We start from the raw sequence: 21,506 nt of genomic DNA on the forward strand, positions 1-21,506 counted from the left end.
TAAGTACAATAAGTTAATAATAAGTTTCAGAGCAATCTAGCTAGTCGTTTCAAAATGGGAGCGGAACTACGTTGGTATGGAGAACCGAGCTTGCCGGAGACCCTTAAATATCCTAAATTAACCACTTTAATTGTCAAAGGAGTACAAAGAAGTGCTGTAAATAGTGTACAATCCTATTAGTTGCTGGCGCAGGAGTTTTGTTCGGACTAAGAGCTTCTTTCACTTTGACAATATTGTGAGCGACGCTACGGTCTTTTAGATACTTGAGAGCTTCTTGATAGTATTTTATTATTTCGCCACGATGATGCAAAATTAAGAACCGCCCTATGTATTTTTTTTTTTTTTTTTTTTTTTTTAAATAAACTGATCGGCGATTGGCCCTAGTCACACCTGATGGAAAGTGAAGACAGGGCCTAAGATGGAGCTCACCGGTTCAGTAACAGCCTATTCACTCTTGTTTTAAAGAGACCGAGGTCATATTGATCAGGGAATACAGATGGTGGGAGCGCATTCCATTCCTTAGCCGTCCGTACCAAAAAGGAGGAGGCAAAACGTCAAATTGTCATTAGAAGCACAAACATATATATATATTTTATGTTAATTGTGTTTGATGTAACTAATTCCTATCATTTGTATCTTTCCCATCATGGAACAATGGTGTTTCGGGCCTTTGGGAGGCGTGCGCGGAGCCGAAGCCAATACGTAGAGACCCTTTTGACACTTTAATGAAATGTGAGGGGTACTAATTCCTATCATTATTATTATTCAGAGCCCAATGTGTCCCACTGCAGAGGCCTCCCCCTCTTTTTCCATTCGTCTCTGTTTTGTGCTTTAGTTTCTCTCAAAAAGGAGTCCAAGTTATCCCGCCATCGCCGACGAGGTCTACCGGCTCCTAATCCCTATCACTCCTATAGTTCCTATCATTAACTTAGCTAAATAAGCATTTTATTCAAATTAATAACGTCTATTTTCTGTTTAAAATCTAGATACTAAACTCTAAAGTCGTAGCAAGCTATCTCTGCACGGAATTTGCAATGAAAAAGCGTGGCGATATCATCATTTATGTCAAATTTTTATGAAAATATGTCGTAGTTTTGTTATGTTCAAGTTGATGCAAATTTACTTAGCTTACACTGACTCGTATTACCCCATCAAGTTACGAGTCTTCTTCCCTCAGACTTAGACACCCCATCATCATCTTCCTCGCGTTATCCCGGCATTTTGCCACGGCTCATAGGAGCCTCGGGTCCGCTTGACAACTAATCCTAAGAATTGGCGTAGGCACTAGTTTTTACGAAAGCGCTTGCCATCTGACCTTCCAACCCAGAGGGGGAAACTAGGCCTTGTTAGGATTAGTCCGGTTTCCTCGCGATGTTTTCCTTCACCGAAAAGCGACTGGTATAAATATCAAATGATATTCCGTACATAAGTTCCGAAAAACTCCTTGGTACGAGCCGGGGGTTTGAACTTAGACACCCCAAAAAATGTTAAAGCTAAAGAGTAGGAGTCCTCCAGTGAGTCATGATATCAAGCATTCAACCAAACTTATTGTCTGACTGATTGCAGATATAACTAGAAGAAAAAAAAGTCTATGCTCATTACTTGATAAAGTGTATAACTACATTACCACAGAAATGCCGGACTTCGTTCTTTGAAACAAAACTGGTATAATATAGAGATGTTTCTTCTACTTAAAAAACCGACCAAGTACGATTCGGACCGAGGGTTCCGTACTTTTTAGTATTTGTTATTATAGCGGCAACAGAAATACATCATCTGTGAAAATTTCAACTGTCTAGCTATCACGGTTCATGAGATACAGCCTGGTGACAGACAGACAGACGACAGACGGACAGACGGACAGCGAAGTCTTAGTAATAGGGTCCCGTTTTTACCCTTTGGGTACGGAACCTTAAAAAAAATCACGCCATGCACGAAATAAAACACCATATAATAATTAGAAAAACATAGATAGCAGTTATTTTAAACACATTTTCTATTTGATAAATCGGATAAAAATATAAAAAGGTGAGTTGACCGTGACGTCACTATACTCGTTTTCATATAAATTCGTTTCGCAAATAGTTTTGACAGTTCTAAAGCTGATTTGACTAGTAGGAAAGTAGCCTTATTGCCTACGTTATCCCATTTATGGTTAACAAATAATTAAATAATAAATTAGATATTAAAACTAACGCAATCAGACCGAGTTCCATTCTTACTCGTATCCGCCGCCACACGTCGCCGGAACGGTTTAATGAAGGAGCACCTGCCATTAAGAGGGGGGTTGGGGGGAGGGGGTAGTGATGTACTGGATAATTCCCGGGAATATTGTTGTTGATGATATTCTGGTACACAAGATGCACAGGGTTCTCATATAGCAACACTGGCAACATTTTACCATGAACAAGAGTTATGGAGCTGCTTATGTTTAAAGTTTTATTAATTTAAATATTTAAATGTATATGACATGACACCATGAAACCATGATGGATGGTTTGGACACTTGGAAAGAATGAGTGAAAGAAGGCTAACAAAGAGAGTGTATAAGGGAGAGGTAGAAACGGGAGTTGGAAGGGGCAGACCTCGACGGACTTTCTCTAATCAGATCGGGGAAATCCTGAAGAAAGGCCAGGTCAAGAGCACCCTAAACCGACGAGCGTGTATGAGAAATGTTATGAAAGTGAAGGAAGGGAAAGAGGTATGTCAGGATCGAAGCAAGTGGAAATCCGTGGTTTCTGCCTACCGTCCGGGAAATAGGCGTGATTTTATGTACCTATATGTATGTAGGTATGTATGTATGTATGTTTCAAAAGAAATGGCACTAGACTGTCTATAACTGGAGAATGAAAATATAGTTTTAATTTGTTGATTATACTCGTATTACCCTACCCTATTGTATTATTATGTGCTGTATGTTTCCCAAATAAATTAAATTAAATTAAATTAAAGCCAATAATTGCAGTATCTTCATTAAACACCTCGAAAACATAAAGAATAGGACATTCGACTTTATTCAACAAGGCAGTAATTTTTTTTACAGGTGTCAGTGAAATTAAAAAAATATTCCATATTATAGTTTGTCAAAGGACTGTCTCATTTCAAACATAGACAGAGAGAATGATATTATCTTTGTCTTTAGTACTAGAACCCAAAAGAAAAGGATGAGTTTAGATTTTTTTGTTCCTATTTACTGCCAATTTGGTTTGACCAACTATATATCTAAAATGTCTCATGATTGGTGCCATTGTATACCGTGGGGTGGCATGAAAACGTTACCTGTAATATCCCATCACTATCAGAGGACTGGAGGGAGGTAAGAATCCGTATATCAGTGCTGTGAACCGACGGCGTAAAGGAATGTGGCATGAGAATTTGCGTTTCAATAGGGTTTATTGTTAAATTGCGGAGAGTGCCATGTCTGTATTATTTCATTTACTTACCTGCTATACAGAATAAGTAATAATATTATCATACAGAACGGCCACGCACTGCCCCGCCCCGACTTGAATTATCTCGCCCCGCGACAGCAGATTGACGGCCGTTTGCCGGCCGCTCAGTAATATTTTGAAGCAACTTACTCCCACTATGACGCATGACGCGTGTACAGACGTGCCATTCACACATAGAAACGCAAGTGATTTTTGATGTATGGACACGCCATGTGCCTGTGAGGAGGTATGTAATAAATATTAATAAATTTTAGATTTAGATAAAATTTCATTTAGATAGCATTTAGATAGTTCTTTAGTTGACAGATTGAAGTGCTGGAGCTGTAGCAATAAATAAAAAAGATACTTTCAAAAAGGACATTATCTTGCATTTTCTGTAGTATGCGCTAGCGGAGTGGCTCAAAAATAATTTATATTTTCATTCCATCAAAGATAGATATAACTCCGTAATAGATGGATACAGTCTAAGGAAAAAACGTGCCTCGAAAATCAAAGAAAATTTGATTCTCGTTCAGAGGGCGCTACTAGTTTTAGCCTACAGTCGTATAGATCGCGTTGACGAATTCGTTTGTTATTTAACAATTTTAACGCATATCAGTGAAACAACATGGGTCAAAATCATAATAATAATTAATGCAAATAAAAAAAATCATTTATCTATATTTAAATACATTCTATCGTATTTTTATAAATCTTCATTTTTAGTTTTAAAGTGTGTCGACAGATGGCAGTGAATTTACTGGGGTTACAAAATTTACTATGACAGTACCGCTCTATATAAGTTACTCTATGATTCCATTGATGAAATAAAACTATGGAAACGGATTATATCGCGTATAATAGAATTGACATGACGTTTCGAACACTTTACGTTCACGAACCATTTATGTTCAAAATAATTTTAGATGACCAGTTGACCACCCCCTTTTTCATGGATCTAAAGGGGCCCACTGACTATCAGTCCGCCGGACGATATCGGCCTGTCAGTTGTTCGGAACTGTCAAATCTTTGTTCTAACTGACAGGCCGATATCGTCCGGCGGACTGATAGTCAGTGGGCCCCTTTAACAAGCTATAAGTTAATATTGTCTTCGGTTACCGCGATAGTTACTCATGAAATAAAACTATGAAAACGGATTATATCGCGTGTATCGTGTCACCCGTTGACCACGAACGCTGTAAAGAGTTCGAAACGTCGGGATGTATTATAAATCAATATACGCGATATAATCCGTTTTCATAGTTTTATTTCATAAGCTATAAGTTAAATTAAATTCAATATTTGTTCTTTCTAAAAACATAGTCAAAGAAAAAAAAAGTCAAACAAAATTTACTGTTTTTTAGATTTATAACTTATAAGGACATGTATTTATAACATCCACTTTTTAGGGTTCCGTACACAAAGGGTAAAAACGGGACCCTATTACTAAGACTCCGCCGTCCGTCTGTCTGTCTGTCACCACAGGCTGTATCTCATGAACCGTGATAGCTGACAGTTGAAATTTTCACAGATTATGTATTTCTGTTGCCGCTATAACAACAAATACTAAAAAGTACGGAACCCTCGGTGCGCGAGTCCGACTCGCCCTTGGCCGGTTTTTTTTATGCAACGAGGCTAAATGTTTGATGATGCGGTAAATGCTAATACCTACCTGATGTCAATTTTTTTGTTCACAGGTACGTCCATTTTGAGTTACAAGTTCAACATTAGTAAGTAATTAAAATTACATACTTTTTCGTAATTGAAAAACTGAAAACTGAAAACTGAAAAATATATTTATTTTGCACACAAAGATGGGAATTTGCAGATGGAGTATACATGAGGTCCAGGTTGCGCGCATACAGCGGTACATTTATAACACTATGAACAGGGGTCCCCAAACTAGGCATAGCCTGTATCTTGGGCGACCAGTTAGTGAATTAAAAACTAGATTGAAAAAAAAAAGTATGTCTAAAGGTGAAGATAGGTGCTAATGCTAATAACCTTAGCTACTAGGGATTTACGTTGGTCAGTCTGTCAGTCAAGTCTCTTACGGCTAAGTGTCTATACCTATAGGTTAAATGTCCAATTATGTAACATAGAGTACCACTACATATGGACAGAAATTGAGGCTTATGGCCGCGATATTTAAAGCATTATACAATTATACAATTTAGAGCATTATTCACTGAGATATTTAAACCTAAATAAGAATTAATGACAATATTTCACCCCTTTTTTTATTATTGGAAAATTGTAAGCATTTGACCACAATTACCACAGTTTCACATGATGGTAAGTGGTAAAATGGTTTATTGTGGGATTTGTGGGACGTACTATTATCGTAGGACGTAGTACCATATTACAATCTATAAATTGTATATACAGATGTCAATCACACGCACGGAATTGATAACGCGTTGAACCAACAATCCAAAGATATGCGTTTGAATCCCACGTTGACCAGAGATGATAAGTTTTTTCATTGTGATTGAAGAGAATATAATATAATAAAATTTACATCTGACATCTGGATTGACATCTGTATATATAATTAACCTTTCGTATGCTCCTGTCAATAAATTACTATTTAAATAGCAATCTAGACAATTTCATGTTTAAATTGAATACATTTAGAGCACATCTGCTACTAAGCATACCACACACTCACACACTCACTCCGTTGGCTCAGCAACCCAAAATGAGACTTAGCCTCCGGCACAAGACTGCGCCACTTTTCTCGATCCTGTGCGACCTCTCGCCAATTGGTGACTCGAAGCTCGCGCAGATCCGCCTCCACCCTGTCGCACCAGCGATACCTGGGGCGTCCAATAGGACGTCTTCTTGCTGGGCGGCCCAGGTATGCTCTTTTCACGTTCCGATCCTCATCCATTCTCTCAAGATGGCCCAACCAACGGAGTCTGTGAGCTTTAGTCTCTCCCATGATGTTAGGTTCAGCCACTAGGTCTTCAATCTCATGGTTCCCAAAGGTTAATAAATAAGATTTTTAGGACACGGTGAAATGCCGCTACTATTGTACACAGAATAGGAAACTGTCTATTCTAGACTTATATTGACCAGGATATAGACCGTGATTACCTTTTGTATTATTTGTGAGCTCCCGATATTTCGACGCAGTTACATGCATCATGTTCACGGGTGACTGAAGATAGCGGGTGGGTGTCAAAGTTGTGTAGACAGCGCTCTGTCTACCCTCATTCTTGCGCGTCGGCTGCGTTCACTTTCAACGTTACCAACGGTCGCAACCGCTATCTTCAGTCACCCGTGAACATGATGCATGTAACTGCGTCGAAATATCGGGAGCTCACAAATAATACAAAAGGTAATCACGGTCTATATCCCGGTCAATATAAGTCTAGTGAAACTAACCGTGAATCATTCAAAACTCTGTGTATTCACTAAATTTTATCAGACTGACGACAAGAAAATGACAACCAAATAAAAACCAGACTTATATTGACCGGGATATAGACCCGGATAATACCGGGATAATATCGGGAGCTCATAAATAATACAAAAGGTAATCACGGTCTATATCCCAGTCAATATAAGTCTAGTGAAACTAACCGTGAATCATTCAAAACTCAAATAAAAACCGACACAATAACTGCCTAAAACCATTATTCCCACTTTTTCATAAGTTTACTAAAGGGGCCAACTGACTATCAGTCCGCCGGACGATATCGGCCTGTCAGTTGTTCGGAACTGACAAATTTTTATTCTAAACTGACAGGCCTATATCGTCCGGCGGACTGATAGTCCGTAGCCCTTAAGTGTATTCCCAAAGAGACTTACATCACCGATTCACTGTGCGATGCGCTGTATGACTTTGTCGTCGAAAACTTTAATATTGTATGCAGTGAACTCGCTTTTCAGCTTTACTTTGACATAGTTCCAAAGTGCATTGTTGCATAATACACGGTTGGTGTAAATAAGGCTGTCAAAGGCTTTTAAGCATCTGTAGAACGTTTAAGGTAAAGAAAATTTGCAAGAGAAAACTGCAACCAGAGGTTAAAGTTGGCTCGATAGAAAGAATCAGGAAAATCCATACTAACATTATAAATGCGAAAGTCTGTCTGTCTGTGTTAGCTCTTCACGCTTAAACCGCTGAACCGATTTGGTTAAAATTTGGCATAGAGATAGTTTGAGTCCCGGGGATAGTTCTTATGTCGGAAATCATCCCTAAAGAGAGTGAAAACGGGGGTAAAATTGAGTGATTTAATGAATTGCCTGACAATTGATGTCAAGCAATTAAGCTTATGCTCAAATTGAATGATTGGTATTACACTTTATCCAGGCGCTAGCTGCTAGTACCGATTCCACGCAGACGAAGTCGCAGGCAAAAGCTAGTATGTCAATATTTGCATTTCTTTTCAGTTGTATATCGTTACCCTGCCTACCATGGCACTATAATCCATACTAATATTATAAATGCGAAAGTCTGTCTGTCTGTCTGTCTGTCTTTCTTTCTTTGACGACCGGTCTGGCCTAGTGGGTGCCTGCCCTACCCTGCCTGTGAAGCCGATGGTCCTGGGTTCGAATCCCGGTAAGGGCATTTATTTGTGTGATGAGCACAGATGTTTGTTCCTGAGTCATGGGTGTTTTCTATGTATTTATGTATTTGTATATTATATATATCGTTGTCTAAGTACCCACAAAACAAGCCTTCTTGAGCTTACTGTGGGACAGTCAATCTGTGTAAGAATGTCCTATAATATTTATTTATTTATTTATTTCTGTCTGTGCGTTCCCTCTTCACGCTTAAACCGCTAAATCGATTTAGATGAAATTTGGCATAGAGATAGGTTGAGTCCCTGAGAAGGACATAGGATAGTTTTTATCCCGAAAATCATTCCTTAAGAAAGTAAATAGCGGGGTGGAATTGAGATAATTAATGAAGTGCCTGTTAATTTGGGTGCATAATATGCTCATATTGATTGATTGCTATGAGAATTTTTCCAGGCGCTATACTTTAGCTGCTGTTACTAAGTCCACGCAGACGAAGTCGCGGGCAAAAGCTAGTTTTAGTATAAAATAGCTAGTGATATAGGTCTAACGAGTTTTTTTTTGAACAGAATTATATTTTCAGAGTAATTGAGATAAAAGGTAAAAATCCGCGCAACGGCCATATCTTCCGTCGCAAGTTTCACGCGGTGCACCACATCATGATTCTGTTTAGCAATAATGTGTCAACTTGCAAGAAGATTTCAACTTTAAGCGTAAATTTTTTGGGTTGACATCTTATGGAAAAATGAATGCGGGTTGACACATTATTGCTTTCTTTTGTTTCCTAAAATTATATTTATCCACGATAATTATCGTGTGTGCACGTGAGTTCGGCTAAGTTTCGGACGATTTTAGGTGGGTTGAGATGATGTTGTTTTTTTTTTTTTTCTCAGCTTTTGGATAGGGTACGGACATGATTTAAGTACAGAATTGATAATAATGAAATGCTCTATATAATTGAATTTTATTATCTTTCTAAACGTCATAGTGAGCGTGTAATGAGTGTTTAAATATAGGAAACAAAATAAATTGACAGCATTCTTTTTTTACCTGGTGGTGTAAGAACGGACGGGCCTATAAGTTCGGCCCTATTGCCGGTACCATAAAGTTTACCATTGCAAAATAACCGGTTTTACTCACCGATTCATATATAGAAGAATTGGCCTAGCAGTAATTCGGGCTATCATATCCGACCCAATTTTATTTTTTTTGCATTTTTTCCGTCCGATCTTACACCATGCGCTCAATTTTTAAGAAATTATGGTTGTCAAACTTTTAGGTGTGGGGTCAATGAACCCATGTGGGTCAATGAACCACGTAGGTTCATTGACACCTTAAGCGCGGTAGGTTGAAAGAGGGTGATAAAATAGGACATAATGGTAAAATAATATGAAAGTGGAGGAATTAATACGACCAAAACTTAATCAATTGCAGTAATATCAGTCTATAGGTACTTAATAAACTTTTCAACGCCATCTCACATAACTACGAGTATGATTTCGTGTGAGAAAACATCTCTCGATCTTACAAACAGGCCAATTCGCTTTGATAAGCACACATTTTAAACCAAGTAAGAATTGATTAATCAACACAACAATAATATTTCAAGAAACCATTATATTTCTTTAACATTATTAAAATAATAATAATAATCAACAAAAAATAAACCTATCTCTTCATAATTACAGCGGATAGGTAAATAAAAATATTTATAATTATTTATTCATAAAGAGATCAGTTACCTACTTAAGTGTGCAATATTAGACGCTTAGATTGTAATTTGCGGTTATGTAAAAACAAACACCACTATATACGTCTGTTAGAGAAATTTAATCAAGCATCGTGGTGACACGTATAAAGTTTGAGCATTCCTGAGAATTTAAGATCGGATGATTTGCATCCGATCTTTTACCACTTCGGGTAAGACCGGATCTTGGCCTACAGGCATCGTATCAGAATTCCAAATATACAGATTTGTCACAAATTTAATAAAAATAATATGCAATCTGTAAAAGAAACAAATAACGCTTAAACTTACCAGTTATTCCAAAAAAACTGGCGGAGGGTATATCCGGATGGAAAATAAAAACACATTTTTTGAACTTTTCTACTTAACGGCACAAAACACGATTCTAGTCTGTCAGAGCAACAAGTGCGGACTGAAGAGGGGTGCGGACCAAAATGGCGCATCGCATCACCTTGCCAGCATTAAAAAAATAACCCACAATAGGCGGAAATTTGAATCATACGATCTTACCCGATGTCCGTAACTTTGCCGAACTCACCTTAAATGATTTAAAAACCTATAATTGATTCATGTATTCTTTTATTTTTACAACAATAATCAATCGTTATGTCATCAACATCATTCGAATATTCTTTATCATAGTCAGATTTATTAAACTGTTAGTATTACTTGATTTCAGCCTAAAAGCACAGGGCGGACACGCTATACATCAAAAATCACTTGCGTTTCTATGTGTGAACGGCACGTCTGTACACGCCTCATGCGTCATAGTGTGTGTAAGTTGCTTAAAAATAGTACTGAGCGGCCGGCAAACGGCCGTCAATCTGGTGTCGCGGGGCGAGGTAATTCGAGTCGGGGCGGGGCGGTGCGTGGCCGTTCTGTATGATAATACTATTACTTATTCTGTGCTAAAAGTTAGATTAGGGTAGGAATCAAAAACGAGCCGCCGGCTAGACGCCGCCACCGCGAAAATTTTGCCGACGCGCCGCCGCCGACTGTTTCGCACCCGGCTCGCGTGTCTAGTTTCCTTATAATTTTCTATCTTTAGGCTGCGTTTCCACTAAAGATCTGCGAGGATGCGTTGCGAGGGATGTGTTTGATAAGTCAAGAACCAATAGAATGTTCATTTGTTTTCCTCGCTCATCGTGTAGTAATTCTATTGGTTCTTAACAAACATCCCTTGCTACGCATCCTCGCACATCTCTGGTGAAAACGCAGCCTTATGCCCCCTCTTAACAGTGCGGACGAGTAAAATGTCCCCAGTTTTCAGCCAACGATACCCCAGTCCCATAATTGCCCCCAGCGGAGTAGCCTCCTCAAACCTGGAATAATTAAAAGTGCAAAGTTATTCAGAAAGCGAGTTATCTGGCTAGAACCAGACCGACTTATAGAACACCTAGCCCAACTTAGTTTATGGTCCGAAGATTGAACTGTCCCAGAGTAATTTCGGCCATAGTGTAGTTGAGGAAAGTAAGTTACTTGAGTGCGGAAATGTTGCATTTTTGACTTGGAATCAGCTTAGAATCACAGAATAAGTAATAGTAGAATACAGAACGGCCACGCACCGCCCCGCCCCGACTCGTATTACCTCGCCCCGTGACGGCCGTTTGCCGGCCGTTCAGTACTATTTTTAAGCAACTTACTCACACTATGATGCGTGACGCGTGTACAGACGTGCCGTTCACACATAGAAGCGCAAGTGATTTTTGATGTATAGCGTGTCCGCCCTGTGGTTGAGGTTGAAACAATATTTCATGTGAAAGTATGCTTTAATATGGAGACTGACATAAACTGACGATGCTGTCATATTGTCGTTTATACAATAAATATATAAGAATAGACTTATATTGACCGGGATATAGACCGTGATTACCTTTTGTATTATTTATGAGCTCCCGATATATCGACGCAGTTACATGCATCACACCAACCCGCCCGCTATCTTCAGTCACCCGTGAACATGATGACACTTACGTGACATTATATTAAAGTTTTGGGTTGTGTAGGTACAAATATGTCAATTAATTTTACAATTGTTACAGTTACAATATTTATTGTATAAGCGACAATATGACAGATTAGAGTTTTGAATGATTCACAGTTAGTTTCACAAGACTTATATTGACCGGGATATCAGTACAAAAGGTAATCGCGGTCCATATCCCGGTTAATATACCTAAGTCTAGTACCTAGTAACCTACTTGTACAGTCCAGCTATCACTTTACTAAAAATCAACTGCCGAACGTCATGCTCTGCAAGCACACTATTGGCATAAATAATTCGTTAACATAAATAATCTTTAAAATACTAGACGTAAATAGGTGTAGATAAGGTAAATATTTCATAAAATAATTGTTACCTAATAAGCCGTTCTTCTATGTGCGACAAACAGTTCTTACGGGGAGGATTACTTGTATATTTTCACTGTGACAGTAATAAATTAAGATCCTGAGCACGAATAGTAGAATCTTGATTCAGTTGAATATTATGCGGTAACTTAGTTACTTCAGTGACCACCGGCAATGGATTGTGCTTATTGTAAAATTTAATGGAGATATTCTTTACGGTTATATTAAATTAACGTGATAAGGGAAAAGTGTGGACTGAGCGAAGATGTAGTGACAAAAATTGAGAAAGGTATGTTGAGATGGTTTGGACACGTAGAAAGAATGAGTGAAAGAAGGCTAACAAAGAGAGTATATAAGGGAGAGGTAGAAACGGGAGTTGGAAGGGGCAGACCTCGGCGGACTTTCTCTGATCAGATCGGGGAAATCCTGAAGAAAGGCCAGGTCAAGAGCACCCTAAACCGGCGAGCGTGTATGAGGAATGTTATGAAAGTAAAGGAAGCGAAAGAGGTATGTCAGGATCGTAGCAAGTGGAAATCCGTGGTCTCTGCCTACCCCTCCGGGAAATAGGCGTGATTATATGTATGTATGTATATTAAATTTGATCAATGATAACATTAAAAATAGGTCAAGTGCGAGTCGGACTCGGTTCCGTACCATTACGCAAAAAACGGCAATAAAATCATGTTGTGTGGGGGCCCCACTTTAATATTTATTTTATTCTATTTTTAGTATTTGTTGTTATAGCGGTAACAGAAACATCATCTGTGAAATTTTCAGTCTAGCTATCACGGTTCATGAGATACAGCCTGGTGACAGACAGACGGACAGTGGAGTCCTAGTAATAGGGTTCCGTTTTTACCCTTTGGGTACGGAACCCTAAAAAGTGATATTTGATGAATTGGAGCTGCTGATGATGATCAGGGCGGAATTCGAATCTTCAACGACGCATATACTGTCCGCGCGCGAATTCCGTGCACGGCTGAGGAATGTTAGGAATGTTGGGCGTCATGACAGAGTATCATTTTGTACGTCCCGTACACCCTCACAGGTAGCAAAATGACGTCAAATGACGTCAGCGACGTCATAATGACGTAATAATGCCGTCATTATGACGTCGCTGACGTCATTTTACGTCATTTTGCTACATGGGCTTCTACTTCCTCCTCCGAATGCACGTTCACGTTTGGCGATTTGTTCTCTTAGTTATGTTTGTGAAGCACGTTAGGTTTTCAAGTCACATTTTTGTCGAGTTCGTGTTCTGATGATGGATTCTGTGAGGAATTGAGAACCACTGAACTCTTGTAGGCATAACTTATAGCGATTTTTTTAGATTTTTTTTCTATTAAAGATAATTTTAATCTAAAGGGGCCCACTGACTATCAGTCCGCTAAACGATATCGGCCTGTCAGTTAGAACAAAAATTTGACATTTCCGAACAACTCCTTCCTCGCGTTGTCCCGGCATTTTGCCACGGCTCATGGGAGCCTGGGGTCCGCTTGGCAACTAATCCCGAACAACTGACAGGCCGATATCGTCCCGAAGACTGATAGTCAGTGGGCCCCTTAACCCTTAAATGCATGATTTTTTATTTTTGGTTGGATTTTTTTTATTTATTTAGTTATTTGGATGTAGGATCTAGGAATCTGTAAGCTGTCCAATGTCCAATACATTTGGCAACAATATGCATTTAAGCAAAACAAATTTTATTTAAACAAAACAAAATAGAATATGATCGACCTTAGGTCACAGCTAGTGTAAAGTAAACATAATACCTATGTATATATAGATTAATATACCTTGATGTATTGCTTGCCGTGCGAGGAGACGTCGCGCGACGTCTCCTCGCACGGCAAGCAATACATCAAGGTATATTAATCTATATATACATAGGTATTATGTTTACTTTACACTAGCTGTGACCTAAGGTCGATCATATTCTATTTTGTTTTGTTTAGTTTAAGGGTTAAAGTGTTGTCAAGATAGCTTTTGAAATGTTTCAACTCACTAGATAGCTTTGTTCGAATTGTTGTCTGAGGTTTAATGTTAAAGTATACTGAAAGTCTTGTTATACGCAGTAGTTATTTATTTAAGCTTGTAATACGCCCAGTAATTATCCCTACCAGCCCGGGGCACGTAATCCGCGACCCTTCCAACTTTCCCGAATTTATCGCGCGGACATTTTTACCCGACGTACCTAAGGTTTAGGGTTTTGCCAAATTTTGTTTAATGGTGGTTACGATTTTGAGTTTACACGATACAGAAGGGTTAAAAGTTTGTCTTATATAGGGTTTCAATACTCAGTGAGACTTATATAGGTCGTATGAACAACTTCTACTTTTTTTTTATACCACGTCGGTGGCAATCAAGCATACTTTGGGACCGATTTTAAACGTGACAATAAATAAACGGCAAGTTTTTCAAACTTATGACTCCTCTACACGATGGAACATCAATCATCATACTGGCCCACTAAGATGGGCCAGCGTGTAGAGAGGGTAGTATGTATATACTTTATTGTACATAAAAAATAACAACACGAAAAACACAGTCACAGAGTAAATGAAATACAACAAGGCGAACTTATCCCTGTATGGGATCTCTTCCAGTTAACCTTTGTGGGAATGAGGTAGTGATGTCGGATGGCTTATGGCGCGGCGGGATGGCAATGGGATGGCCGCAGTGTCGGTTTTTCATCCGCATATTAAGGCGGTTCCCTGAGCCAAAAGGCGAAAAATCTCCTTATATGATCATGTTTTTCTAAGAGGCGTTGATATTCGTAGACGTGGAAAAAATATATGTAGTTCTTGACTATATTATCTTTAATATCATAACTTCCGATACACGAATTATGACACTTCGCTCGATACAATTAATTCCCAAAGTAACCTCTAACTCGGACTTTTAATCCAACTTTACTCGGTTATTTATTATGTGATACTATAAACAAAAAAAGAAGAAAAAATAATCTTAACTTAAATAGTAATTTCATAGCTTTCGAATTTCGATATTGTAGGGTAACGTTTTTAAAATAAATAAAAATCGACAAAATTCGATCAAAATGGACACTTGGCGCGCATGCTCTTTCCCGTTCTTTCCTGCGAAATGTGACAGAGACAGCGGCAAACCGATGGAACGGCCTTAAAGGTAGTGGGCCAGCGATGGCGCGTACGCATCTACACGTGGCCCATTTCATAGTGCTCTCAACCATCGCATGGCCATCTCGCTGGTCCAGCGCTGGGCTATCGTGTAGAGATGCCATTATCCATGTATTTAAGATAGAACATGAGCAATTTATCACAATAAATTGGAACTATTAAACATATTAATATGTTTAATATGTCTGTGTCTCACGGAATTTTAAATAAATTGGAAACTTAAAAAATATACGGAAATAATAAAAACAAAAAAAACTTCCAAATAGGAAAAAAATAATCGTACCATTCGATTCCCTACGTTTCATTAAAAATATATTGTACAACAACAATGTACATAAACGCAATATTTCACCGACAAAATCGCAATTTCCTTGTTTTCCACGGCTTCTAAGCAATAGCGACGTTACATCCTGACGTCACGATGTTGTGTTTGTTGTAATAATAAAACACATGATACTTTCCTGCTCCTTGTAAATGGAGCAAGAAAGTTGGCGCATAATGATCGTTTTAATTGCAAACTTGATCAAGTTCCGCCGACGCTGCCCGACTTAGCCCACAGACCACTTAACACTAGAAGGAGCAGTAATACTCACGTTCGTCACGTACAGAGTTGGGCGTTATCTAGATAATTTCTTATCTAGATAATTATTTAAAATAAAATCGTTTCAAATAAATTTATTCGAAGATAAATTCAATCACAAATAGTGCGTTGACAACTTTTTTATTTAGATAAATTATCTAGATGAAGATAACTGGCCTCGTTTGTTATTGACGTAAGCTTATAATAATAAATTTATAGAATGTCACGTCGGGTCAAACCGTCACACTGACACTGTACTACTGACATTCATCTTTTATTTAAAATCCCAACTAATTTATCTAAATAAAAATGAAACTGATCTAGACAAATTCAAAATAACAAATGACGGATTATTTAGTTATTTCAAATAAAATATGATTTAGTTATCTTCCCGGTTATGCGTAAATAGATAATTTTTGGCCAACTCTGGTCACGCATTGGGAGTGTCTCAAAAGACTATCTCGCAAAGACACATGATTTTTCAGTTTATTTGTTTTTTTGGCGTTTCAAGATATCTGACGACGATTCTTTTTGAGCATTTGTCAAAGAAAATAGTCTAGAAAATGCTACATAAAAGTGTAAAGGTGTTGGCTATGTGCAAAGTGCATCGTATTCGAATTAAATGTGTCATATAGCCACAATACGCCCAGTGCCATTTACGCACGTACAGTTAGCTGCAGAGACAACTGACTTTGCAGGAGGGGGGGGGGGCAACTATATCTGCAATTGACAGGGCATAAATATATATACATTCCCAGATTTTCAAAAATACGTTCTCGTACACCTTAGACAATAAAGTCGTGTTCACATATTTTGGAGCCATTTTTCTGGATCGATATTTTTGCCTTCGACTGTACACTCATTTAGTGTGAACTGACGTTAAATTTGTAATGATGTTATAATTTATTTCATGCACAGTTTTGCATAAGTGCAGATCGGTTTTATCGTAAATATTACAACAATTTAATTATTCATTCTACAATAACGTACAAAGACTAGACATACCTAATGTAAACTAATTAAATTAAATTATAGATTATCAATGTTATACTCATACTCATACTTTATTAGTAATATAAATTACATATCAAGATTTACATATGTACATTTCGGAAATATAAATGGATGAAATCAATTATTATTATTATATCATTATTACAGCATTATTACTTAATTATTATTATTAACGTCATTTAGTTTTGTTACATAATTAACTTATTTATACATATTTTGAGGTCAATTATTCTTCGACACTATAAAACGGCCGCTCAATAAGCCAATTTTTGAGTTTTGCCTTGAAACTCACCAGACTAGGCGCATCAGTTATGGATGTTGGTAAGTTATTGTAGACAGCGGGGCCCATGACTTGTATAGATTTAGCCGTTTTGGCTAAGCTACGTGGCACTGCCGCTAATTTGTGTTTATATAGATATCTTCTGTTACTGGCTGGCTGGTTGTTGTGTTCTGGTGTTCTCTCGTTGTCGATACACATAGACATGCGGAATCTTAGCGAAGTAATCTATGGCTTAGCCTGATTGAGAGTTTGAGACAAGTTGGAAGCTCCTAAATTCAGATCTCAGTTTTGTGAAGTTCGGCTTAAAAGATAGGCTTCGGTTTAAATTTAAGGGTGGATTGTTTCAAACGGGTGGAAGTTTAGTTATTTAAAGGGACCGTTAAAGTTTGGGTCATTATATGTGTGTACATCTTTTATTATTTATGTGTCGAGTAATTAATTCCTAATTACTTACTCCGTTGGCTCAGTGACCCAAAATGAGACTTGGCCTCCGACACAAGACAGCGCCACTTTTCTCGATCCTGTGCGAAGACTCGCCAATAGGGGATATTACTGCAATGTTCTGCCACCAGAGTGCTGGACTAGCCTTTTTAGTAAACCATCTTTAACAGGTTTTTGACAAGTTTTCAGAGATAATAAAATATGACATTGATGCATCAAAGCGGTTTGCTTACACAACCTACCGGGAAATGCGAATCCGAAAATTCGCTATCTGCCTCTTTATCGCTCGAATATGCAAGACAGAGATGTTAGATGAAGAAATTTTCTTGTTTCACGATAGACCCTCATATTGTGGTAGTGGCGCCCTGGCGCCCCCTATCGGTGACTTGAAGTTCGCGCAGATCCGTCTCCACCATGTCGCACCAGCGACACCTGTAATTCCTAATTGAAACTGGTTTTTCAGTGGCTGTTACGGCTGTACAAGTAAACGTATTTCTGCCCAAACTATAAAAAGCTTAAAATGGTAATTTGTGTCTAAAAAATATGGCTTTCTTCCTTATATTGGCACAGCTGTCATCAAAAGATTGACATCTGAAAAATAGTTAATAGGTAAATAGTTTCATTTTTGGTACAAGCTTTTATCGCTGACTGCACTTTTCTTTCCACAGGTCACTAATACTCATCGAGACAAGTCTAAAAACCCCAAACACAATTAGTTCCTATGACCACCTCCTGTCTCCATCATCAGATCAGAAAGCTCTAATCAAAGGGTTCAACGGCAAAACTGCTAAGGAGCTTCTAAGGCTCAAAAGATATAAAACCTGCGCAGTGACTAGAATATTGACTGGACACTGTAAGTTGAACAAACACATGTTCCGAATTGGGAAGAAACAGGATGCGACATGCAGGTTCTGCCAGGAGTCAGAGGAGACTGCAATGCACATTCTCTGTTCCTGTGGACCACTAATGTCAAAAAGAAGTATCCACTTAGGGCGGCACATACTGCAACCCTATGAGGTACAGAACATTACGGCCCAAAGAATCTGGAATTTTCTGGACTCAACGGGCATTAGTAACGAACTTTAAAGGGCCGTCACGATAGATCACTGCTTGGTCGACGTGACACTCACAGGCCCACAACACCCCAACAATAATAATAGTAATAATAATCATCAGATCAGCTCGATGGTACCATAATATTACATTGTCACCCGACTTTCATACGTATGCAAGTTTTCAGCTTAATTGGAACACGGCTACGCACCGCCCCGTCCCGATTCGAATTACCTCGCCCCGCGACAGCAGATTGACGACGTTTTCCGACCGCTTAGTGCTGTTTTTAAGCAAATTACTCACACAACGCATGCCGCGTGTACAGACGTGCCGTTCACACATAGATATATGTATAGCGTGTCCGCCCTGTCTATAGTATCTAAAATGTCTTCTCTTTTGCACTCTCTGCAGCACACTGTCATTGGTTACTATCCGTCCATGAGATTTTCATTATTTAGCACAGGGCGGACACGCTATACATCAAAAATCACTTGCGTTTCTATGTGTGAACGGCACGTCTGTACACGCGGCATGCGTCATTGTGTAAGTTGCTGGAATAGTACTGAGCGGCCGGCAAACGGCGGTGTCGCGGGGCGAGGTAATTCGAGTCGGGCGGGCCCAAGTAGCAGTGACGTCAGCGACGTCATAATGACGTAATAATGACGTCACTGATGTCATTATGACGTCCCTGGTAGCATTTATACGTCACTATGACGTCAGCGACGTCTATATGTCGTCATCATGGCGTCATGGTTACGTCACTGTGACGTCAGCGACGTCTATATGGCGTCACAGTCGTCATGGTTACGTCATTATGACGTCGCTGACGTCACTTAGCTACTTGGGGTATAAATGCTACCTGGGGGGCGGTGCGTGGCCGTTCTGTATGATACTACTATTACTTATTCTGTGTTTATAGTATGTATGTATGTATACCGCTAAATGATAAACAAATGGACAGAGCGACATTAATTATACATTTGGCGTGCGGCCAGACAATGATTCACTTTTGATCTATTGCTATATATAGCGACGTGCGATTATCATTATTCATGCTCTTCTAGCATATGTGACGTTTTCAACCAAAAGATACCACATTGTCGCTTGATAATAAGGTTGATTTCTTACTGAAGCAATATGGAAATAGCGCCTTACTGACAAGCGACAATAAGTACCCTTTTGGTTGAAAATGGCACATATGTTCGATCACCGGATACTTCTATTATACTAGAATAGGATATACAAGGTGGTTAAAAAATAATTGCATTCCCATTGCCAAGGATTTGGGATTATACTGAGCAACTTTTAACATGGGACCAACCCCGAAATCGCGAAAAAGAATTTGGCTGTTTCATACATTTTGGCTGGGGAGGGTAAGTTTTTAGTGACTGCTTAAACTCGATCGCAGTCCATCTCGCTCGCACTGATATATTGGTGTGAGGGTAAGGGAGGGTATGCGATCGAGTTCTCGCAGTCGCTAACATACTGTCCGCGCGCCAATTCCGTGCATTCGGAGGTCGAGGAAGTGGGAGTGCGCCGCACCCGTACGTACAAAATGACACCACTCGGTCATGACGCCCAACATTCCTAAAATTCCTCATCCGTGCACGGAATTCGCGCGCGGACAATAAATGTCAAATGCCAATTCGTGGTAGCCGCGCAGTGCTTTAAGAGGCCGTAGTCGATTTTGGAGCAAAAATGTAAAATTGATAGATTTAGACGTTGAAATTATACACGTTTTGTTACGTAATATCTAAATAACAAGTATTGATTTCTATTAGCACGTCTTCTCATCTTGCCTTTTAATAATGAGGTCGGGAGCGTGCGTCACTGGTAATGCATGAAGAGAAGAGGCAGTTTTTAAAAATTCATCAAAAAATCATGGTGGTAAATTATACAAATTCATGTATAAGAATAGTTTCAGCAAATGTTGTAGATTGTTTAAGTATCAAAATTACGTTGAAATTAAGTCGATTTTCAGAGAAATTGTCACTTGTTTTGAAGTAATTTCTGGAGAAATTTGATTTCGTCTAACTTTCATTTACACCACTTCAAAGTCATAATAATAAAAATGTAGTCTGATAAACGTCAATTACAGGATATGTGTAATACAAAATTACCATGTTTAGCCGTCCAAACTTTACTAAATTTACAAATAAGAGCGACAAAATCAGTGCTTTACGCGCGTTTACCTAAACGTCCATCAGAAAAGCAAACATTACTGATTTAGTGAGTCTGTTTTCAAAAAATTGATCTGATAAAAGGTAAGATAAGAAGACGTGCTAATAGAAACCAGTACTTGTTATTTCAATTAGGTAACAAAAGGTGTAAAATTTCACGGACTTAATCTATCAATTTTACATTTTAGCGACTACAATCGACACCGGCCTATTAACCATAAACTACTTTCATTTTCCCCGTGTTGACACACGCGTAAAACAACACCTCACCTGAAACTGTACTTTAACAGCCCTTGTGCGCAAACAGGGACCGAAGGTAAATGTTTTTACTAACATAGTTGCCTTCGGAATGTGCACTTAGCCCACAGATCATATACTTCTAGATAGTGCACTATAACATCACTCACGCTGCCAAACCAAAAACAAGCGGGCATCTCGTTTTTGCCCAGAACGTGCAAGTTGTGGAATGAGCTAGCTTCTGAGGTACCTTGCGCTATGACATGGGGTTCTTCAAGAAGCAGGTATTTGGGGTTCTCAAAGGTGGGCAACGCATAAGTGGCTCCTCTGATGTTGCTTATAGGCGGCGATGACTGCTTCCCATCAGGCGGCTCGTCTGCTCGTTTGCTTCCTACAAAAAAAGGCTAGGTTCACACGGCGGCGTTAATTTTTCCCGATTTTATCGAATACCGTAGTGACAGACAAATTTGTACGCCAACGTTCAAAATCATTCACACGGCGTCTATGCGGGA

The 21,506-nt window shown here is 38.9% G+C and overlaps 1 protein-coding gene across 2 annotated transcripts in view; it reads left to right on the forward strand.

Moving 5' to 3' along the window:
• Positions 1–21,506, forward strand: part of LOC134747452 (dystrophin) — a 628,976-nt gene that overhangs the window by 129,429 nt on the left and 478,041 nt on the right. The window lies entirely within an intron of this gene.

This window comes from Cydia strobilella, chromosome 1 (assembly GCF_947568885.1).
Source record: "Cydia strobilella chromosome 1, ilCydStro3.1, whole genome shotgun sequence".
NCBI lineage: Eukaryota > Metazoa > Arthropoda > Insecta > Lepidoptera > Tortricidae > Cydia > Cydia strobilella.